This window comes from Budorcas taxicolor, chromosome 15, assembly GCF_023091745.1.
Source record: "Budorcas taxicolor isolate Tak-1 chromosome 15, Takin1.1, whole genome shotgun sequence".
Classification (NCBI taxonomy): Eukaryota; Metazoa; Chordata; class Mammalia; order Artiodactyla; family Bovidae; genus Budorcas; species Budorcas taxicolor.
The window spans coordinates 49,439,847-49,463,487 of record NC_068924.1 but is presented as its reverse complement, the minus strand read 5'-3'; the positions used below and the strand labels follow the sequence as shown (position 1 = coordinate 49,463,487).

The window sequence follows — 23,641 nt, the reverse complement described above, 5'->3', positions numbered from 1 at the left end:
ACTACCTCACGTGGAGGCCAGTAGACAGGAAGATTGCAGTCATGTGTGATCTGTGGCAGGTCTGATAACTACTATAATTTTGAAGTAATGATGATCGTGTATAATATTTGGAGATGTCTTCACCAATGTAATGTGGCATGGGAATGTCTGTAATTTCTGTTGGTGACAAAATCGTAGGTGGTGCTAATAATATTGTGGTTGGTTTTAATATATAATTGAAGGAAATGCTAACTTTCAGTAAGATAATACTGAAAATAAGATATAATTTCTTTCCCATTCAAATTCACAAGCCCTCCTGAATTCTTCTCACGGGCCCCTTAGGAATGTGGAGCCTTCATGCTAAGAACTCCTGTACTCTGACAAGGAGGGGATGAGGTCTTACAGGGAGGGTTTTCTAGGTCTCCAAAGGACTTGGCTTTGAGCCCCAAGGGGCCCTTCATTTCCTGCTGTGTGGCTTTGAGATACAGTCCTGAGTGACTGCATGGGCATACTACCCATGTGGTACACTACGCTTTGTGAGGAATGATTCTCCAGGAGACCCTGTAGCTCTGGCTGTCACACTTTTTGGGAGAGAGAACGATACCAAACTGGGTCTCCAACAGAGCTTTCTTTTTTTTTGTTACTGCTAATTAAAAAAAAAATTACAATCTATGAAGATATACAACTAAATATAAAGAATAATGCATTGCATACCCATGTGCTACAACACAGTTTAAGAAGTCAACTAATAATACAGAGCTTTCTTTATTACCCCTGGATACTACATATAAAGTTCTAATGTAACACATGGCACATTGTACAGATGTTTGCTCTTTTCCAAGTATAAGCTCTTTGTGGAAGAAGGGAGGAGGGGTTGTACTTCGTCTATCTCTGTTTTTATTGGGTCCAACCTAAAACCTCTATTAAAATTTGTTAGAAAAGCTGGAGTCAGGGCCTGTTTGAATGGATTGCACTTTCTCTCTTCCTTTCAAAGCTTTTCATATATCTTGGTACCCATTCTGGGCTTTTCCTCAATCTTGGAGGTGTTGCTCACCCAGAGCACTCAGTATTTTCATCGAAGCTCAGATCTGTTTTCCGTTTTCAATGTATTGTTTTATGTTATCCTTAACTTTTAAGTAGGTAGAGCTGTTTTTATTATTATGCCTGGTTTTTTTGTTTTTTGTTTTTTTGGCTGCACCACACAGAAGGCAGGATCTTAGTTCCCTGACCAGGAATTGAACCCATGCTCCCTACAGTGGAAGCATGGAGTCCTACCACTGGACCACCAGGGAATTCCCATTAAGCCTATTTTAAAGGTGGAGGATTTATAGCTGAGAAAATTGTGGTGTTGGTCACATAGCTAAAAAGTGGCAGGCTCAGAACCCTAACTCTGGGGATCGGTGTATCCAGCCCTTGTTGTTTTTATCAAAACACTATATCTGTCAGTGTACCCTTAACCAGTCTGGCTTGCAGAGCTTAACCTCAATGATCTGGCCATGCTGTGCTTAGTCGCTCAGTCGTGTTTGACTCTTTGTGACCCCATGGACTATTGCCTGTCAGGCTCCTCTGTCCATGGGGATTCTCCAGGCAAGAATTCTAGAGTGGGTTGCCATGCCCTCCTCCAGGAGATCGAACCCAGGTCTTCTGCATTGCAGGCAGATTCTTTATCATCTGAGCCACCAGGGAAGCCCTGGTCTGGCCATAGCTGTGTTAACAAAGGGGTTTGAACAGTCTAGTCACCTACCACAAAGTGCTGCTTTGGAGGATGGTAGAGTCTATAATCTTATCAATCATGCTGCCCTGTTGGAGTGTTCTGTGTATGTGCCCGGCCTCCTTGATATAAACTCCTCAAGGGTTAGTACAAAAAACTTCTAGCAAAAGGCTGCTGCTGCTACTGCTAAGTCGATTCAGTTGTGTCCAACTCTTAGCGACCCCATGGACTGCAGCCCACCAGGCTCCTCCGTCCATGGGATTTTCCAGGTAAGAGTACTGGAGTGGGGTGCCATTGCCTTCTCTGCTAGCGAAAGGCTAGGCATGTGGTAAACTTTACATATTGTAGAGGTTGTAAAACTGAATTGGAGGGGATTTATTGTCTGGTTCTGTTTCTCCCGTAGGTTACTAGGCAGTTGCTTAGAAATTGAAAAAAATTTTCCTTTGAAAGGGTTAGATAAAGTCGAAGAAATAAACTTTACTTCTTTAGAAAGTTCACTGCTTTAGGATTTCTCACTGTTTGGGAATTCCCTGATGGTTCAGTGGTTAGGACTCGGCACTTTCACTGGCGGGGTCTGGGTTCAGTCCCTAGTTTTGATCTCTGGTCGGGGAGCTAAGATCCCTCAAGCTGTGCGATGAGGCAAAACAAATGAACAAAAAGAATTTCTCATTTTTTGCTTTTGTTAAAGAAGTCATTCAGATCAGTTTGAGTGCAACAGCCTCACTTCACTTGGAAGAAGTTTGTCTAGGATTTTAAAGAAACCAGACTTTTATTGTTGCAGCCCTTACCAAGAGAATGCAGTTAAAAGTAGCTGGAAACTGTCTAATTCCAGAGAGGCTTATGTGTAATGGGGAGGAGAAAGTTGGGAATTGAGTGGGTGGGCCTGGGTAGAAGCCTAGATGAGATGATTAACTTTGGTTGTCAGAGGATCTAAATCGGCCATAGTTAACAGACATTAATATCTGGATCTAGGGGAGCTTCAGAATTCCAGCTCTGTGGGGCTTGTAGAAGGTAAGTCACTTCACCTGTCTCAGCGTTAGTTTTTTCATTTGTAGAAAGGGCAAAAACCTTAAGGAATAGATTTGTAGCGAGGATCAATTGAGATAACATGTGATGAAAGGGCTTTATAAGCTCTAAAGTACTGCACAATTAGGGATAGTTGGGTTCTCTCACCTCAGGTTTGGAGAAGGCAATGGCAACCCCCTCCAGTACTCTTGCCTGGAAAATCCCAGGGACGGGGGAGCCTGGTGGGCTGCCATCTATGGGGTCACACAGAGTCGGACACGACTGAAGTGACTTAGCAGCAGCAGCAGCATCACCTCAGGTTTATGAGCCTGAAAAGCCTTAGTCAGAACCTGAGTGTTTTATGGTTCTTGTTCAGTCGCTTAAGTTGTATCCGACTCTTTGTGACCCCATGGACTGCAGCACTTCAGGCTTCCCTGTCCTTCAGTATCTCCCAGAGTTTGCTCAGATTCATGCGCATTGATGCTATCTAACCATCCCATCCTCTGCTGCCCCCTTCTTCTTTTGCTTTTAGTCTTTCCCAGCATCAGGGTCTTTTCCAATGAGTCGGCTCTTTGCATTAGGTGGCCAGAGTTTTGGAGCTTCAGCTCCTTTTGGTGGCACCTTTCTAATGAAAGTTATTTCTCTGAACCTGCTGCAGTTCATATTTTGCTTCAGGTGTACCCTCTAGACTTATATGGACTCTGGGTGTGAACAAATTAGACCATTAACTCAAGGCTTAGTCTGGGCCACAGGAATGCTGTTGATAATGTCTGGGTGCTAGTATTTCAGTTTATTTCCGGCCTATACCCCCTTCCTTTTACTGGCTGTAACCACTTCCCTAGCCCCACCTGCAGACTTGAAATGGCTGAGATTGGCCTAGTCCCTACCTGTGTTGATGCATAACAAATTATCCCCAAATGTAGAGGCTTAAAATAGTCAACATTTATTATATTCAGTTTCTGTGGGTTGGGAATCTGGGTGCTGCTTAGCTGGGTGCCTCTGGCTCAAGGTCTCTCATGAGGCTGTGGTCAAGTTGTTGGGCGAGGGCTGAAGGCTCACTGGGGGGCGAGTATTTGCTTTCCAGCTTATTTATGTTGTTGGTAGGCCTTGGGCCCTTGCCACATGGGCCTTGGCACTGGGCTGCCTCATGACGTGATAGTTAGCTTTCCCTAGGACAAGTGATGTAAGAGGGAGTGCCCACTGTGGAAGCTGTAGTCTTTTCATCACCTAATCTTGCAATTGATGTGCTACAACTTCTGCCATATCCTGTATGTTAGAAGCAAGTCAGTAAGTCTAGCATGAACTCAAGGTGAAAGTGAAAGTTTAGTCAGTCATGTCGGACTCTTTGTGACCCCATGGATTGTAGCCTACCAGGCTCCTCCGTCCACAGGATTTTCCAGGCAAGAGTACTGGAGTGGGTTGCCATTTCCTTCTCCAGAGGATCTTCCCAACCCAGGGATCGAACCCAGGTCTTCCACATTGTAGGCAGACACTTTACCTGAGCCACCAGGGAAGTCCCTTGCTAAAAGAAGCCCTCACTTAAGCGTAAATGGTCCCTTCCGCTCCCAAGGGATCATAGAATAGCATGAATACCAAGAGGGTTGGGATCCCTGGGGGCCGTCATAGAGGATGCCTGTGACATCATTCTAGGGCCATGATCTTGGGAATAGTGGCTTCTGGGTGCTGAGTCCTCTGAAGTTTTCTCTGACTTCCTTTGCCTGCTCCTTAGAGTCTTGTGGAGTCTTTCTATACTCCCTTTGGTGGTACGTCTGTTTTGTTCATGTATGACTTCAATGCTTTGACATGTAGAGTTGACATGGCCCTTCTGTCTGTATTCCTCCCTTGTTTTAAACCCAATTTATTCCAGGTTCTAGTCATGTCTCCCAACTCCTTGTTTGGTACGTTCAGTTCTGGAGCTCATTGGATAGCCACTGACCTTGGAGCTTTCACTGCCCCAGTCTGGCTTTGGAGAGCTAGACGTATTAGTGCCATTGAACTGGGAGTTACACATGACAGCTGGAAAACTTACTCTGACCTTTTGCGTTGTTGGTGTTGGGAGCCAGGACTTCACATCCTAGTATGTCAGAGTTGGCAGGGCTTTTAAGTACCATTGCTCCTAAACTCCTCAATTGACATATGACAGGAAGAGATTTGCCCAAGGTCTCAGTTGGGTCTGTAATCTGATTTTGTCTGATTATCATTCACATGCTGTTCCCACTCTGTGGTGGAGCCTCTTTACCCTAATGCAGCTGGTTTGGGTTGTTAGGAGGTCTGAGACCCGTATAGAGGAGGAGCAGAAAGCAGTTGACAATACTGTATAGTGTTCACAGAAATTGCACTGGGCAGAATTGGGGGTATGTTAAGTCAGCACTGCTTCTGAGGAGCTTCCCTGCCTGGCTAGGGAGCTTTTATGTGAGGCATAGAAAAAGAAGCTCAGTAATATCTGTGGCATATGGTGACTAATATCTGCATTCTACATTCCACTGGCAATCTCAGTTCCAAGCAAGGAGAGAGCTGTTTGTTGGGATGTACAGAGCAGACTTCCTGAAGGAGGTGGGTCAGAGTGCTGTACTAAGATTGTCACCATTGTTTGGCTCAGCTTGTTGCATTATATATAGATTTGGGGCCTCCACAGGCAGGGTAAATGTATCTAAAGCCCTGTGGGGTTGCTCGTGATCACCTGAGAAGTGCCAAGGGAGTGCTTTCTGAGCACTGAGAATTTGTCAAAAGCTGTGCCTCTTTTGGCACAACTTGCTAAGGCAGGTGAGACTTGAATAGGGATGGCTGTGGTCCTGTCGTGTTGATCAGAGTGCAGCAGATTTATGTCAATGAGAGGCCTGCAAGGAAAAACCTGAAATGAGTCAACAGCACTGTACTTTTGCTTTCTGCTGGGGAGTTTGGACTGGAGATGGTGCAGGCTCTAAAATCCCCCTGCTGCTGCTAAGGCGCTTCAGTCGTGTCGACTCTGTGCGACCCCACAGACGGCAGCCCACCAGGCTCCCCGTCCCTGGGATTCTCCAGGCAAGAACACTGGAGTGGGTTGCCATTTCCTTCTCCAACGTCAGAAAGTGAAAAGTGAAAGTGAAGTTGCTCAGTCGTGTCCGACTGTTCGCGACCCCACGGACTGCAGCCTACCAGGCTCCACCGTCCATGGGATTTTCCAGGCAAGAGTACTGGAGTGGGGTGCCATTGCCTTCTCCAAAAATCCCTCTAGGGGTGGTATTTTCCTTCTGGGCCCAGACCGCTTTGCCCACTTCGTCTTCCTCTGTTCCCTTTACATTTTGGCCTAGCGAGGCTTTTTCCTTTGTCCTGATCTGCAGAACGCACCTTATCCTGCTTCTCTTTTGCCTTTATTTACAGATATCATTTTACTGCCTCCCTGAATGTCCTCCCGTCTCCTCCCTAACCTCTCAGTCCCCTGTGAAGTGTTCCCTGACATTAATGCTAGTCACAAGTTCCCTCTCATCTCTGGACTCCAATAGCACTTGCTGTCTACAACACTCTGTGCTCTTCTCACCCTGCTTATGCCACTTAAAACAAGAGATAGCCTGATGTGGAATCAAGAGCACTGGGCATGACTTGAGTCCTTACTGACATCACAACCCAAACTTCAGTCTCCTCCCTTGAAAATGGGATTAAAATTTGTATGAAGTGGTTGTATAGCTTTTAAAGCCTTTTTTGTTTGTTTTTTGCATATTTTTCTCTCTTGAGGGTAAGAGCCATGTCTGTTTTTTTTTAACCATAGCACCCATCCTTAGTATCTATCATAGCATGGATCAGAGGGTATGTGCCCAGTAGATATCTGTTGAATAAATGGATGAATAATAATGAGTTGATCTTGGGACCGAATAGTCATAGAGGGAGAGTGCCAAGTAAATTGATATCAGTTCCTAGGAAAAACTTTGACAAGAGTGCTTTGAGGTAAGGGGTAGAGTTCACATGGGGGCTTTCTGAGAAGTTCTGTAGTCATTCAGTGTTTTTATACTGCCTGGTACTTCATCCCTATTTATTGAATACCTACTGAAGCTGCACTTGGAGATAGTTATCAGCCACACTGACAACTCAGGGGGTGGGTCTGCCCTTGACTTTCGCTGGCGGTTTCTATTTGCCGCGGCACTGGCTGCCCTGAGACAGTGGCTGTCGTAGGGGTGGAGCAGGGCTGAGCTCCTGGAGGCCTGATATGAGAACTGGGGCAGGGCTTCCTTGGGCCCTGCTGCTCTCTGTCATCGGTTCCATGGACCCTGTGGGTTTACCACAGAGCAAGCATGAGGCGGCCGAATGAACAGAACTACTCTCCTTAGCCTGTCCTGTGGGATGGAGAAGGGAGCCTTCTTTCATACTGGGCTTGTTGTGCAGTAGGGAGGTGGGATAGTCCGGTGAAGATCACTGGTGTTTTAAATGTTGTCCCTGATTCTGAGAACACCCTGGGCCTCAGAGAACTCCAGCTGAGCAGACATCACACCAGCTTTCCTTCAAGACACTGGGGAGGGGCCTCTAGGGAGAGTTGGTAAAGGAGAAAAGGCCTAAGAGAGCCAGCTGTGGTGTCAGCATGGTCCAACCCAGACGAACCTGTCCCTTTCTCCATGAGCCACGTTTACAGAGCTCCTGGCTGCCTTGTATTGAGTTCTGGCCGAGGTAGTGACCAGAAATCTCACTGGCTGGCAGGCCTGAGGTAGGCAGGCAGGCAGGCTTCCAAATCTCATATGCCTCTGATTTTCTCCAGTGAGATTCAGTAGCTCTGCTCCTGATTGGCCTCTCTGGGTTATCTCAGGGCTCTCACGAAGCTCTCAGAACTCTCATCACCACTGTGTATGTTAAAACAAACGTGCTAGTGTTTTCCAAGTTCCCAGAGCCAGCGTCTAGAACGCAGGGACCAGGGGAGCTGGGTGCACTTCAGGTATAACACATACACAAGTTAGAAAGCAGCTTGTGTCCGTGTGTGTACCTGGGTACTCAGACTTCAGGTCTTATTTCAAGAAACCTTTGCTGACAAGGGCAAAGTTCGCTGGAGCTCATATTGCATATCACTAAAGAGATGTGTGTAATTAAGACAACTCAAATAACTTCAATGATAAGAATGGCGATGATAGCTACCATTTATTGAGCACCTGCAGTAGGCACTGTGGTAGGTACTTTACATCTGTGCAACAGCCCTTAAAGGTGGGCATTTTTCTCATTGTGTAGATGGGGAAACTGAGAATTTAAGTAATTTTCCCAAGATGACTAAGCCAGGATTTGAATTTTTGGTTTATCTGACCCAAAGGCCAGTGCTGTTTCTGTTTTTGTTTAATAACTGTAGGAGGGAAGGAGACACCTGTATGAATTTTAGTAGAGATGTGCATTTGGATTAAAAAGTATACAGCTTGTCAGACCATTAGCGACATTAGTTTGTTCTGTCACCTCTGTATTCTGGAATAAACTGGGATTAGAATTTGTAGGAGATGGGAGAGGGAGTGAGAAAGTGTATGCACTTATACATTCTGCATGGGAGCCTCACATCGATGAAGAGTATAGCTACAGAGTGCTATGCATTCAGTCTCTAGCCTCCAAAAGTAGCATTGTGGCTGAGCTGTTGTGGATATAAGCTTTGGGATAGGGTCTGTATATATATATATATATATATAGCGTTCTTCACCTCTTCAGTTAATGTTTAACATGTGTGTTATACCCTGCCTGGGAAAAGGATTGAGTATAATAGGGGAGTTAGATGTGTACCATTGTTTTTCTTTATCCTAATAAGAGCTCCTCTTTATTGAGCACATACTCTATACCAGGACTGGGTTAAATACTTTCACATACATGATTTTGTTTAATCCTCACAATGGGTCTCCCATTTTATAGCTTATCATGTAAGGCAATCTAGGTTCAGTGTCCTATGGTCCTATTGGAAAATGGGATCACTTCCACCTGGAGAGGTCAGGGTTGCTGTATGGAGGAGGAAGTGGTGGGTCTTCAGGTACTCCAGGCAGAAATTAAAGGTTTCCTCTGGCTGGGAAGTATTCCACCCAGAGGAAGTGTCATGAATAAAGGCATGGAGTGGGACAAAGTGAAGAGCCTTTGGACATTAGCTAGTCCAGGTTGGCTGGAGAGTAGCACTTATGATGGAGAGTACTATAAAATAAGGCAAAAAAAAAAAAAAAAAAAGACAGGAATGATAATGGAGAACCTCAATGTCAGGCTGAAGAGTTCAGATTGACTTTGTAGGCATTAAGTAGTCCTTGCAGGTGTTGAGTAGGGGAAAGACATGACATGACTTTTGCTTTAGGAAGATTAATCTCATGGACTACACACAAGGCATTGATGGGATGAGGTTGGAGGCAGGAAGTCTGCACAGGAGACTTTGCAGTTGTTCAAGAGCAGGGATCAGGGTCTGCATTGTGGAGGCACACTCAATAGGACTTAGAGTTTAAGTGTAGGGAGGGAAGAAAAGAGTCAAAACCATTTTTTGAGTGTGGGGAGAAGGCGATGGCACCCCACTCCAGTACTCTTTCCTGGAAAATCCCATGGGTGGAGGAGCCTGGTGGGCTGCAGTCCATGGGGTCGCTAAGAATTGGACACGAGTGAGCGACTTCACTTTCACTTTTCACTTTCATGCATTGGAGAAGAAATGGCAACTCACATCAGTGTTCTTGCCTGGAGAATCCCAGGGACGGGGGAGCCTGGTGGGCTGCCATATGGGGTCGTGCAGAGTCGGACATGACTGAAGCGACTTAGCAGCAGCAGCAGCAGTGAGGTCCTGGTGGTGCCAGTAATAGAAAATGGCAGTCTGAAGGAGGGCCAGTGCTAGGGTGTGATGACTAGGGGGCTGGTTGACTTCATTTGAAGTGATAGGCAATGGCCACACTTCACTGTTCTCTAGGAACCAAAGAATTCTCTTCTCTTTGTGCTTGTTTTACTTCACTCCATTTTTGAATGAGTTTTCTGATGCCCAGAGGTCAGGGGTTTGTCTAAAGTCACACAGGAACTACTTGGTGGATTCCAAGTGTGAGAATCCAGATCTCTTGCCTTTACCCGTTAAGCTTCCTAACAAAGCTGGGCCTTTACTGCGGGAAAATCAGAGACTCTTGCAGATAAGAAAACCTGGGTTTAGCTCCAGGCTTTGCCATTTTCCATTTGTGAGACCTTGACCAGGTTGCTTTTTCTCTGAGCCTTAGTTTCCAAATTTGCAGTAAAGAGAGTATTAATCCCTACCTCATAGAGACAATGGAAGATAAGGCACTTTGTAAAACCCTCAAGGGCTGTGTGAGGGTGTTATTCTAGGATTTTGACTTGGTTTGGAGCCATATGTATAGTGAGTATTTCGGCCCAGTAAGAGAAGACTTTAAACTTGCAGTTTTTTGTGGAAGGTCTTTCATTTTAGGCTTCCTAGGCAACTAACTTACCTTCCTTTGGGGCTTTCAGATCTGGGAACATGCTAAGTTTTCCACAGTCACACATCTCTAATTTTCTAGTGTGAAATGAAGTTGCAGAAGGAACATTAAGTGCTTTATACCCTTCCAGGTGTTCTTGGCTTGAGAAAAGGTGATTATTATCCCTTTCCCGCAGGCTCTTCTACCAGCCTTCAGCTTCTACCAACCTTCAAGGTCTGTAGGGGCAGAGTGCTAGCTGAATTTAGGCTATGTTTTGAGGGGAAACTCCTGTTAGACTACAGTAAGCAGCAGCAGCAGCAGTGGCCCTGGCTTGGGACAGAGGTGCCCGGGTGCAGCTGTTGGTCAAAGCTAGTGCCTGGAGTCCTCTGGTGGTCATCTTTTTGGTTAGCATACATGTTCCTGAGTCCTCTTGAGATGGGGAGGAGGCTGCTCGGCTATCGTCAAGTAGCAGGTCTGGTCTGTGGTTGTGTCCACTCATTGTCATAGGAGCAGGCCTGAAACTGGCCATCTTGTCTGATGTTTTGTCACACACCCTCTCAAGGTTTTCTGATTAATAAAATACCTATTTACTGTTTTGTAGCTTCTGTCTTAAAGCATTTTTTCCCCACTGTTTTTCTTGAACCTTTTTTTCATTTTCTCCCCTCTTTCTAGATTAGTCCTCTTGAATCTTCATGACTTTCTTTATGAAAAATCTAGTTTACTAAAAAAGAACACTAGACTAGGAATTTGCTTGGGCTGTGATACTGTTGATCTTTCTGGGCCTCAGTTTTCCCATGCCTGGTATTTGGGGGAGTAACAGAAGGGATCTCACAAGGTCAATGCATGCAGATTTTATGAGATAATGTGACAAGTGTCTTATACAAATGTGAGTAATTTATTATTATTAGTTTTCCTCTTCTGAATTATCTGATCTTGTATACAGTTCTCTGGTTTTTCCCCTCTTTTTACTACCTTATGTCTCCTAGGTTCTTGCTTTTCCTTATAACCTTGCTTTTTAACTCTTAATGACGATCAGAAAAGTATGGCCACACCTGGTACAGTTGTAGGGTATGGCCACACCTGGTACAGTTGTAAGGCAGAGGGCTGAGCCTTAGGGGAAGTGACGTCTATTGGTTTTTGAGTATAACATCTTGTCATTAACTTGAACAAGACTCTTTATCCCTCTGTGCCTCAGTTTTTACATTTGCCCCCTGTGTACCATGCAGCTTGATTCTTGTGAGCTTTAAGTCATTTTCATTTTGGAGAATCCCCCTTTAAAATACAAGCGTTACTGGATTGAGGGTACCCTTGAGTGAGAATCTGGGGTGGAGGATAGAGCCTTCAAGAGGGCAGTTCTTAGTTTACTAATGCAAGAAAGGTGTCAGGGCCTCAGGCATATTTGACGCTGCTGCCTCTCTTATAGCCCAACCCGGCTTCTCTTCCTGAGCTGAGCTTGTGCCTGTACTTTCAGCCAGAAGTCAGAGCTAGGTGAGGCCTGATTCCTCCAGGAATTCAGTGATAAAAATTAGGGCACTTGAGCAGATCTAATTGGCTGAACTGAGTGAAGGTCAGAGGCTTTCCCTGGGGGGTCCTTTTAATCTCCTGTGGTTATAGACTTTTCAGGTTGGACTAATTAAAATGTTGGCAGCTGGACTCAATACTTTCTTGCACTAGGTCCTGCCTCAGCCTCCTAGAGTACCAAAAGTTAGCATGGGGTTGTCGTTCCTGGGGAGCTGAGGAGTGGGTTTCCATGTCTTCATCTAATGAAAGGCATGATGATGTAATAATATTTGTCCAGAATGGGCTACCACACATTTCATGGTGGAGAGAGATATAGGCTGAGACCTGGATCCAGGTATGCCTGGATTTGCTACTCTCCAGACTTCCAAAGTGCTCTTTCAGGTCAACTGTCTGTTCTGTTAGCTTCCAACGGGCTTTGCTCTGTTAGCTGACAAGTAATTCCCATTGCACTGGGGTAGTCTTCCCTGTCGTGCATTCCTGTTCTAACCAGAAAAAGGGATATGGATAAGTCCTGCCATGTGCCAGGTCAGGGCTGGTGTTTCACACAGCTGTCTCTTGAGATATGGCCGTATCTTTTCATAATGCCCATTTTATAGATGAGAAAATGTTCATAAATGGAAAATAATTTGTTTGGTTGTCATTACAGCTTGTAAGCAGCTGAAGCAGAATTCAAACCCATGTCTCTCTCAAAGCCTCTAGTTACCTTCCTAAGGCAGCACAAACAATTTCATATCCTATCTTTCTTTTTAAAAAGTAATTAATTAATTAATTAGGCTGTGATGGAGCTTCATTGTGTCATGTGGGATCTTTCCTTGTGGCGCAGGGGCTTAGTTGTCGTGGGCAGGCTTAGTTGCTCCGTGGCTGTGGGATCTCAGTTTCCCAACCAGGGATTAAACCCATGTCCCCAGCATTGCAAGGCAGATTCTTAACCACTAGACTACCAGGGAAGTCCCTCCTATCTTTCTAAACTGAGCAAATTTCTTGCCTCTGGAAAGTCTTATCCAATTCCTACAGCCAGAATTATTTTCTTTCCAGAGCACTCTGCCCTTCACTCTATTCTGGCTGATACCCAGTGAGGCATGGATATACTTCTCTCACTTGACTGCTCCCACTCCTGCAAGGTATGGTACTCAGGATGTGTTCACCAAAAACCCAAAGGAAGTTGTAGTGTTGGAATTTCAGTCATTCTGACAGACTGGTAAAGGGGAGGCTTGGGCATAGTCTTGGCTCATTCCCACATAAAGTCAGGTCTCTCTCTTCTTGGTTTGCCCCAGTGTGCTGTTATTCTGGAGACAGTAGGGCCTTCTAGGCAAGATGCTTTTTGGGTTCCCAAGGAGCAGGCATCTCTTACCTCAGGTCCCTTTCCTTGGTATCTGGCTTTGCAGTTTCTTTCTTATAGTCTCCCTGCGGTTAATAAGAGTTAGAGCAGTGCTCCCTGGAGTACAGTGGTGTGACAGAGCCCTTGGCCTGGCTGTGGTTGCTGGAATATTCCTGCTGACTGCGGATACTTGGGTTTGTTTTGCAAAGAGCAGGCTAAGTTATTAACCCTGTATTTGGGTCTTACGGTTTCTGCAGCCTTGGCCTACTGGTCTGCCTAATTTCATAGGATAAAGACTTTCTTAAAGAAGGCAAGCCTGTGAAGGCATTTTTATAAGTTGAATTATCTTTCTCTTGACTTGAAACACATTATAAAAGTACTTTTGTGCCTTTTTCTGTGCATGTAGCGTATATGTAACATCAAACGTTTGTTCTTTCAGGAATAAATGGCAAATTAGAACATAACAAAGTATAAACAGGTTTAACAGGAAAAAGTAATAAAATATTAATGATAATCAAAATAAATTCCAAAATAAATAGGCTGAAACACGGAGTTCTTTGTTCTGTTTAGATACAATGGGAAATCTGAAATAGCATAATCAAACAGAATGATGTAGATAGTGACATGACACCATTTTATGGCTCCAGTATTAAGAATAGATATGAGATGTCCTTAGGCCAAGGGGAGAAGAATGCATTCTGGGACTAGAGAGAGCTGTTCCAGGATTAGGGTTAGTTCCGCTACTCATTTGTGTCTAAGCACACAAGTAACTAGTCAATACTTGCTGCGTATCTGTTTCCATGTTAAATGAAAGCAGTACCTACCTTGTTTAATTTTATGAGGATTAAATAAGACAGTGTTTGTAAAGTGTTTTGTAAACCCTCAAGTACTGTTGTAGTCATACGCAGTGGGTGCCTGGGTGCGTGCTTAGTCATTTCAGTCGTGTCTGATTCTTTGCAACCCTATGGACTGTAGCCCACCAGGCTCCTCTGTCCATGGGATTCTCCGGGCGAGAATATTGGAGTGGGTTGTCATTCCCTCCTCCAGGGGAATCTTCCCGACCCAGGCATGGAACTTGCTTCTCTTATGTCTCCTGCACTGGGGGCAGATTCTTTACCATTAGCGCCACCTGGGAAGACGTGTCCTCAGTGGGTGACTGGAGCCAATTTGCTACCAGAAGGAATCTGCCTGCAATGCGAGAGACCTGGGTTCGATCCCTGAGTCGGGAAGATACCCCGGAGGAGGGCATGGCAACCCACTCCAGTTTTCTTGTGTGGAGAATCCCCATGGACAGAGGAGCCTGGTGGGCTACAGTCCCTGGGGTCTCAAAGAGTTGGACATGACTGAGTGACTAAGCACAGCACATGGCTTAAACCTGTGACGTAGGCGGGAAGAAGGGTGCTGAGTTGATGAATAAGTCATTGAATGCTGTTTGGGCAGCACCTAAGAGGAATTCCTGTGAGGTGAGGGAAACGGCCACGTTCATCCCTTCATTCTGTGTCTGTTGAGTCCTGCCTGGTGGAGGAGAAAGAAATACAGACGTGTCCCTATTAAATGTCTGGTATGCTAAATACAGAGGATTCTTGGCTTAGGAATGAAAGCACCATAAAAACAGGAGTTTTTGTCTGTTTTATACCCTGCTATGTTTTTACTCAAGAGTAGTGGTTGGCACATAGTAGGCTCTCAATAAATATTTGTGGAAAGAAAGGCTGAATTTTGGAATCAGACAGACTGGATTCATATGTGGGCTGTGCCCTTCACCAGCCCCTTCCCTGAGCAAATTGCTTAATCTCTCTGATGCTGAGTTTCCTCATTTATAAAATGGGACTAGGATTAGCTCTCATAGAGGATTTTTGGGGGGATTTTCTTTTTTTTTAAGTAAAAGTTTTAAAACTTTTGTACAAATCCTAGTAAGTGCTCAGTGGAAGGTAGTTCCTTTTGATTTCCCTTCCTGGTTTGCAAAGTATAATGAAAGCAGCGAGGATAAAGCAGATCTGCTCGGGGAACCTGGCTAATGACCTCACAGGTTTGACCTGACCATGTCTTTCTAATGTGTGAAATTAGAGTTTTTGGTGTTATTTCCCCACAAATGGAAGTCATTGGGATTGAGCAGGAGTGTTGGAATGAATATGCTTTGCTTCTGTGTTTTCCATGGTCTTGGTGGGAGGGGTGGCTCTTGTCTTTCAAGGCAAGGTAACGTTTGCACTTCTGGTTTGTGCAGAGGCTATTTCCAGAAAGAGTAGTTTACCCTGGAGAGTCTGGACTCACCTGATTTGGATTAGGCTCACCCCCCTCCAGCCACCCACCCACCCACCCACCCACACACACACACACACCCCCATACCCACCCCCCCCCCCATCCACCCCCCCCCCCCCCCCCCGCCCCAGTTATTGTTAGTTATAGCCTTTGAAAGGTGCCCTCGGCTTGACTTCTGTTCCGGATCAGTTATAAATTCTCACAGAACTTGGAGCAGAGTGTGTTTGCATGAGTTAATCAGGTATTTACGAGTTGACCTTTGCTAGTAAAAACCTAATTTTCCCTTATGCCTGAGTGACTCCGGTAGGCTGAGGGCCTTGTTCTGAGACATTCCTGGAACTGTTGGACGCTGCTGCAGGTTTCCCTGCCCTTGTCATACGTGCACAAGACCAGTGGGGTCTATTTGCCCTTCAGCAAGGGTGGTCAGCACCTCTCCCTTTTAGCCTGTGACACTGGACATATCACTGTCCTTTTCTTTTATCAACGTTTAGACTTCAGAGCTTTCTCTTCTGGTTTAATTTTTTGGAGATGAGTAAGCAGGGAGGAATTGTCTGGCCATCAGACAACTGACTTGAAGCCACTTGGCAAGAAGTGGGTGAAGAACATGTTTCCGGACAGGGGTAGTCAGGCACTGGGTAAGTTAAGGCTAGTTTGGGGGCTAAGTGGACCTGCCTCCTAGAAAAGAGTTTGTAGGTGCTCTGGCTGTGTCCTCAGTACCCTCTCTGGGGACCTGAGCATTGCCACAAGGGAGATCTCACATGTGGACTTGAGGAAGGAGGTGGAGGGAAGAAGAGGAACTTTGCTGAGCTGTTGCTTTATGCTAGGTGCTTTAGAACAATTATTTCCTTTAATTTTTACAACAACCTGGTAAAGTTTACAGGTGAAGTCCCTAGAATTTCAGCAGCTTTCCCAGGGTCACAGAGCTGGTTAATGATAATGGTAATAGTTACCATTTGTTGTATGTTAAGATGCCACATACCAAGTTTCTTTTTTTAAGTACTTTTTATTTAGCACTCACCACCAGCCTATAAAAGATTATTATTACTTCTGCGTTACAAATGAGGAAACTGGGAATTAGAGAACTTTGGTTACTTGATGAAGATCATTCATCTAGCAATAGTGGTACAGGGACTTGAATCCAAAATTCTATGATTATGGAGAATTCCCTGGTGGTCCATTGGTTAGGACTCTGTGCTCTAGTTGTCAAGGGCCCTTGTTCAGTCCTTGATCGGGGAACTAAGATCCCATAAGCGGCGTGACTGAAAAAAACAAAACAACCCCTCCCTACCACCAAGAGTTCTGTGATTATAAAGCTTGTTCTTTGATATCCATGTCACTGCAGCTAGAAGAGTAGGATTCATATACAGAGTCACGAGAGCAAGGTTCATGTCTTATTCCATCTCTGCATCCTTATAATCTATGATGTGCCTATCATATTATTAACTGATCTTATTAGTTAGTTAGTTAAGTCGCTCAGTCGTGTCCGACTCTTTGCGACCATGTGGACTGTAGCCCACCAGGCTCCTCTGTCCATGGGATTCTTCAGGCAAGAATACTGGAGTGGGTTGCCATTTCCTTCTCCAGATCTTATTATTAGCACTCAGTAAATGTTTGGCATGAAATCCAGCTCTGCTGTCCCCCATTGCCCCTGGTTGCTGACTACATCCTGCCCCAGCATCTTGGCCTGACTGTCTTCTCTCCAGTCTGGCCTTACCTTCCCTGCCCATTGTGGCCACCCTGACCTCCCAGCACACAGCGTCTGAACCACCTCTGTTGCTCTCTCGCTTCTTCACCCCTCTTTCCCTGGCTCTCGATTTTTGCTGCCACTGTTTGTTCTCCAGCCCTCTTCAATCCTGTCTGTTCTTTTCTCTGACTAATCCGAGAGACTAGCCCTATCCAAACTATAATCTTCTAAGTCTGTGCCATATCATTTGGTGCCTCATTAACTATACTGTTTCACCTTCTAATTGTTTCGTGGACATTAATCTTCTCTCCAGCTAGCTTATGATAATGATATTATAATGACCCCTCAGATTAATTGGTGCTTCACATTTTTCAAAGCACTTTCTTATTTAAGACTTTTTTTTTGATTGTCATATGAATAGAAAACCTGTGAAATTTGATGAAAGGAATTTGTTATTTCTAGATTATAGCAGAAAAAACAAATGCAAAGAAGGCAGATGACTTCCAAAGGTCACATAACTAACTAGGGGCAGAACTGAGTCTAAGTCTTTGGTCTGCTGATTTCTGGCTTGGTGTTTTGTACCTTCCACGTTTCTCCCTGGCATTTCTCCTTCTACCCTCAAGGGCCATCCAAGGAAGAGTATCTTTGTTTAGGTTTTTAGAAGGCTTGATTGGCGACCTGGGGAATGGTGAAGTGGGCTCGATAGCAATCTCAGGTACTTCTTGCTAGTGTCAGTACTCTGGGTTGCTACTGCCTAAGAGAGATTCTGTCCCAGAGCTACTAGGATTAATGTTAAACTGAAAAGCATTTATTTATTTTGAGTGGCCAGAGCATTTTCTCACGGACAACCAGGACATAGTTGGGGTGGGATATGTGATGCCGGCCAGTTTTGTGTCCTGCAATGGCATGAACTTTGGAAGCATGCAGACCAGAGTTTAAAATCTGGCTTTGCCATTGTTTATTAGCCTTGTGACCCAGGCAAAACAGTAATCTGTATGAGCCTTGAAAGTGAAGTCACTTAGTCGTGTCTGACTCTTTGCGACCCCATGGACTGTAGCCTATGAGGCTCCTCTGTCCATGGGATTTCCCAGGCATGAGTACTGGAGTGGGTTGCCATTTTCTTCTCCAGGGGATCTTTCCAACCCAGGCAGGGATCGAACCCAGGTCTCCCGCATTGCAAGCAGATGCTTTAACCATCTGAGCCTCGAGGGAAGCTTTGTATGAGCCTTAGGGCTGTTGTGAGAATGTAATTAAAGGCCACATAGTGGCCCTTAAGAAAAGAAGTATTTGTTGGTGGCTTTTATTGTCAATATAACTATAAATATAAAGCATGAGGAGCCTGGGGAAGATGTGCCCATGACTCTTGCAGGTTACTCCTCATGGCTTGAGTTCCAGGCTTCAGTGATGATGATATGCCTGCTACGCTATAGCCTTTTGGCTGACGGGGCTGAGCTTGAATGCTGAGCCCAAAGACTCCAGTGCCTCCTGAGGGCAATAAAAACAGCTTGTGATTAGCTAGCGGATGGCTTCAGGGTTGGACTTTGGGAGTTAAATCTTTATTGCTTTTCTGAAAGACTTTGGTATTAGAATGGTTGCTTTGGAAAAGTTGAGAACCCACTTGTTATCGAGAGATTTTTGTTATTTCTGAAATTAGATTTTGTTCCAAAATTGTTTGTTAAATACTTCTCTATTCTTCTTGATCTCCTGTCCCTACCCCAAAGGAAAGAAACCAAATTCATATTGTTGTGTGATGCCTATGTCTTTGGTCTCCCTGGCCACCCAGCTTCTAGCTCCTTTCTCAGAGATAGCACAACTCCAAACTGCTACTTCAAGAGAGGTCATTCAGCCCCTTGCCCTGCTCCACCCATGCCTGATTTGTACTGTAGGAGAAACAGAGTAGGTACACATGGACCTTATTTATAAGGAAGTCTGCTTTCTCTTGGCTTCTCTGATAGCTCAGTTGGTAAAGAATCCGCCTGCAATGCAGGAGACTCTGGTTTGATTCCTGGATCGGGAAGATCTGCTTTCTCACTGGGGACTTTCAATGGCTTGACACACGGAATGACTAGAAAATGAGAACAAGGGAACATAACTCATTGCTAAAATGGCAGGTTTGGATGGCTGTAGGATGGAGGGCAAGCTTCCTGGAAGGGCAGGAAGGAGCAGTTGGATATAGAAACAGTTGTTTCTGAGTTTTTCCTTTTAGAATATGATGCCATGAGCCATTCATCTTTTTCTTAAAATTGAGGTGAAATTCACATAACATAAAATTAACCGTTTGCATACACAATTCAGTGGTATTTAGTACATTCACAGTGTTTTATAGCCACTGTGTCTATCCAGTTCCAAACCACGTGCATAACCCTGCAGGAAACCCATACCCATGAAGTAGTTGCTCCCGTTCCTCCCTCTCCCCTCCCCTTGCAGCCACCAATCTGTGTTCTGTCTCTATGGATTTATCCCTCTTCTGGACATTTTGTATAAATGAAGTCATATTTCTGACTTTTTGTGTTTGGCTTCTTTTACTGTAGTGTAATATTTTGGAAGTTCATCCATGTTGTAGCATGCAGAATGAAACAGTGCTTCATAAAATTCTATGGGTAGCTAATATTCCATTGTATGTAAATACCACAATTTGTGGTATATACATACCACATTATTATATACATACCCCAAACATTATTTTGGGGCAATACCTCATCTGTTGCTAGACATTTGGGCTATTTCCACCTTTTGACTTTTGTAAGTAGTGCTGCTAAGAACATGTGTGTACACGTACTTGTTTGAGTACCTATTTTCAATTCTTTTGGGTATATACTTGGAGTAGAATTGCTGGGTCATATGGTAATTCTATGTTTAAGTTTTTGAGGAACTGCCAAACTATTTTCCATTGTGGCTGAACCACTTTATACTCCCACCAGCAATACACAGGGGTCCAATTTCTCTTCATTCTCACCATTTGTTTTCTGTTTTTTTTTTTTTTTTTTTAATCATCCTAGTGGGTATGAAATGGTATCTCATTATGGTTTTGATTTGTGTTTCCCCAATGACTAATGATTTGGAACATCTTTTCCTATACTTGTATATTTGGTATATCACTTAGGGAGAAATTTTTGTCAATTTTAAAGATGGGTTTTGTCTTTTTGAGATTGAATTGTGTAATAGTTAACTTTATGGGTGAACTTGGTTAGGCTAAGGGATGCCTAGATAACTGATAAAACATTATTTCTGGGTGTATCTGTGAGGGTATCTTTGGAATCTATAAGCATTTGAATCAGTAGACTGATTAAAGAAGATCACCCTTGGGACATCCCTGGTAATTCAGTGGCTAAGGCTCTGTGCTCCTAAATGTAGGGGGCATGGGTTCGATCCCTGGTCAGAGAACTAGATCCCACATGCCACAACTAAGACCCGGCACAGACAAATAAATAAATATATGTTAAAAAAAGAAAAAGATCACCCTTAGCAGTGCTGGTGGGCATAATCTAGTCCATGGAGGGTCTGAATAGAACAAAGAGAGGAGGAAGCTGAGTTGATTCTTGCTATTTGAGCTGACACGTCCCTTTTCTCCTGGCTTTTGGACTCAGACTGGGGCTTATGCTGTCACTGCTCGCACTCCCTCAACCCCCTCCCGTTCTCAGGCCTTTTGACTTGGTCTGAATTATACTACCAGCTTTCTGGTTCTCAAGATTACCGGTGGCGGGGCATGGGAATTTTTGACTTCCGTGATTGTGTGAGCCAATTCCCATAATAAATCTCATATATGTTTCTACATATATGCTTATCCTATTGGTTCTGTTTCTCTGGAAAACTCGAATATAAAATTTGCAGTGTTCTTTAGATATTTTGGACTAGATTTTTTTATAAAAACATTATTTTCGGGCAAACCCTCCTTGACCTAAAAATCACTCACTAATAACAGACACAGAAAACAAACATATAGTTACCAAAGGGAAAAGATGGGGAGAAAGATAAATTGGGAATTTGGGGTTAACAGATACATACTACTATACATACAATAGATAAATAACAAGGACTTACTGTATAGCATAGGGAACTATGTTTGATATCTTGTAATAATCTATTATGGAGAAGAATATAAAAAAGATATATATATATATATATATATATATATATATATATATATATAAATTTGCTATATACCTGAAACATTGTAAATCACCACAACTTCAGAAAAAAAAAATCACTCACTGATCTTTCAATATTCGTAGATCTTTCATGTCTTTTCAGCCTATGCTTATGTTTTTCCTTTTGTCTGGAATATCCCTCCCTCCTTCTCTGGTGACTGAAATGATAATTGTTCTTCTAGCTTCAGGTCAAATGTCACCTCCCCTGTGAAGCTCTCCCAGGCCCTTTTTGCTTCTTCCAGTAGTTAGATGGCTTCTTCTGTGAAAATTGCTATAATGTACACTTTTTCATTGTCTGCTTCAAACGACTAGATTGTATTTTGAGAGTCAGGGATTGTATTCTGATTCCTTTCTGTCCTTACCACCTAGCATATGCCTGGCATATAGCGGATGTTAATAAATGCTGAATGAAATGAGCATTGACTGGAATTTGAGTATAGACTATAGGCTTACTTAGCAGAAATGGTGTAGAGGGGATCAATTGGGGCTGCATGAGAATTATTCATTCATATAATAAATATTAAGGCATTACTGTGTGCCAGGAACTCTGCTAGGCACTTGATATATAATAGAAATAAGAATACCCCCTGTTGTTTTGTAGTCAAATAGGAAGCTAGGCAATAAATGAGTAGACATGTAATATAATTTCAGGTAGTAATAACTTCTAGAAACCAAAATAAAGCAGTGCAAAGGCTTACAGTGGTGAGGGTACTAATTTAGGTAGTGGTCATAGAAAGCCTCTCATTGCATGGCCCTTTAAATCAACTCACTGAGGTCTGGACCAAAAATCAGAGGATCTGGGTTCTTCTTCTGTCTCTGTACCTTTGTAACTTAGCACAATTACATTTCAAGGTTGGAGTTTTCTTGTGTATAAAATGTGGGCAGGAATCCCTGTCTTGGGATTATGGGGAGTATTGTAAAGATTCAGTGATCTAATGGACGTTGAAAGTTAATGGACACTTTAAGTGGTGATAGCCTGATGCTTGGCTCTTCCTTTCTTGAGTCAAGAGAATGAGTGAGTGGTGTGGGAGCCAGCCAGATGTTTTCAGCACCTTGAAGACCAAGGGACTGGCTTACAATAGAAACTGCTTTGTCACCTTATTCAGAACCCTGGCCGATGAAGCCCTCATTCAAGGGCTGAGTTGTTGTTGGCTCAGTCGCTCAGTCGTGCCTGACTCTTTGCACCCCCATGAACTGCAGCATGCCAGGCTTCCCTGTCCTTCACCATCTTCCAGAGCTCGCTCAAACTCATGTCCATGGAGTCAGTGATGCCATCCAACCATCTCATCCTCTGTCGTCCCCTTCTCCTCCTGCCTTCAATCTTTCACAGCATCAGGGTCTTTCCCAATGAGTCAGTTCTTTGAATCAGCTGGCCAAAGTATTGGAGCTTCAGCCTCAGCATCAGTCCTTCCAATGAATATTCAGGACTTATTTCCTTTAGGATTGACTGGTTTGATCTCCTCGAAGTCCAAGGGACTCTTCACCACAATTCTCACCACACTGAGAGTGAAACCCATACTCCAAGTGGGGCTCTATGTAAGTTGGCAAAATGCTGGAGAGGGTGTGGAGAGAATGGAACTCTTCTACACTGTTGGTGAGAATGTACCCTGGTACAGCCTCTGTGGAGAACAGTATGAAGGTTCCTTAAAAAACTAAAAATAGAGCTATCATATGACCCTGCAATCCCACTCCTGGACAAAAACATGGTCTGAAAGGATGTAAGAGACACGGGTTTGATCCCTGGGTCGGGAAGATCCCCTGGAGGAGACCACAGCAACCCACTCCAGTATTCTTGCCTGGAGAATTCCATGGACAGAGGAGCCTGGTGGGCTACAGTCCATAGCATTGCAAAAAGTCAGACACAACTGCAAAGACTTAGCACGCGTGCACACACAGTGATCAGCAGTCCTCCAGAAACACTTAGATTGAACTGCTTGCTTTGAGTTCGGCTTTTGGCTGTACTGTGGGCCACAAAAGAGACTGAAGCATGGTCTCTATTATTGTTTTGGGGGAGCGGACAGATCAGAAAATTTCTTAACTAGTTGGAGAGCAACTAAATATAAAACATAAAAGGAGAGAATAGTGTGGACTGGAGTAATTTAAGAAGACTTTCTGAAGGAGATGGTGCTTGAATAGGCCTTGAATATAGAATGAGTAGATTGAGATTAGTGGTTCTTTTTCATGCTTCTTTAATGAAGTCTTCTCCCACGCCCATATCCTGATGTGACTTTTCTTTTGATGTCCCTTAGCTCTTTTTTGGACTTCATTTGTGCCATTAACACATCTTATTACAAGCATTGGGGTGTATTGCAGCAGTTAAAAAGACAGACTTCGGAGTCAGACTTTATGGATTTAAATCATGGCTCTATTTACTAGCTGTGTGACTTCAGGAAAGTTATTTAACTCTTAAAAGCCTTATTTTCCCATCTATGAAGTGGGAATGATACTTACATGAGGTTGTTTTGATGATTAAAAGAGATAGTCTCTGTATAGGTCTTGGTGCAGTGTCTGATCCCTTTAAACATCTATTAAATGTTAGCTGTAATTGTTCTAATTATTTCATTCTAGATCAGCACTGTTTAGTAGAACTTTCTGTAATGATTGGAATGTTCTATATCTTTACTGTCCAATATAGTAACCACCAGCTAAGATGGTAGCCACTGGGTTTC

At 43.9% G+C, this 23,641-nt stretch overlaps 1 protein-coding gene across 4 annotated transcripts in view; it reads left to right on the top strand.

Moving 5' to 3' along the window:
* Nucleotides 1-23,641, top strand: part of STIM1 (stromal interaction molecule 1) — a 196,731-nt gene that overhangs the window by 5,569 nt on the left and 167,521 nt on the right. The window lies entirely within an intron of this gene.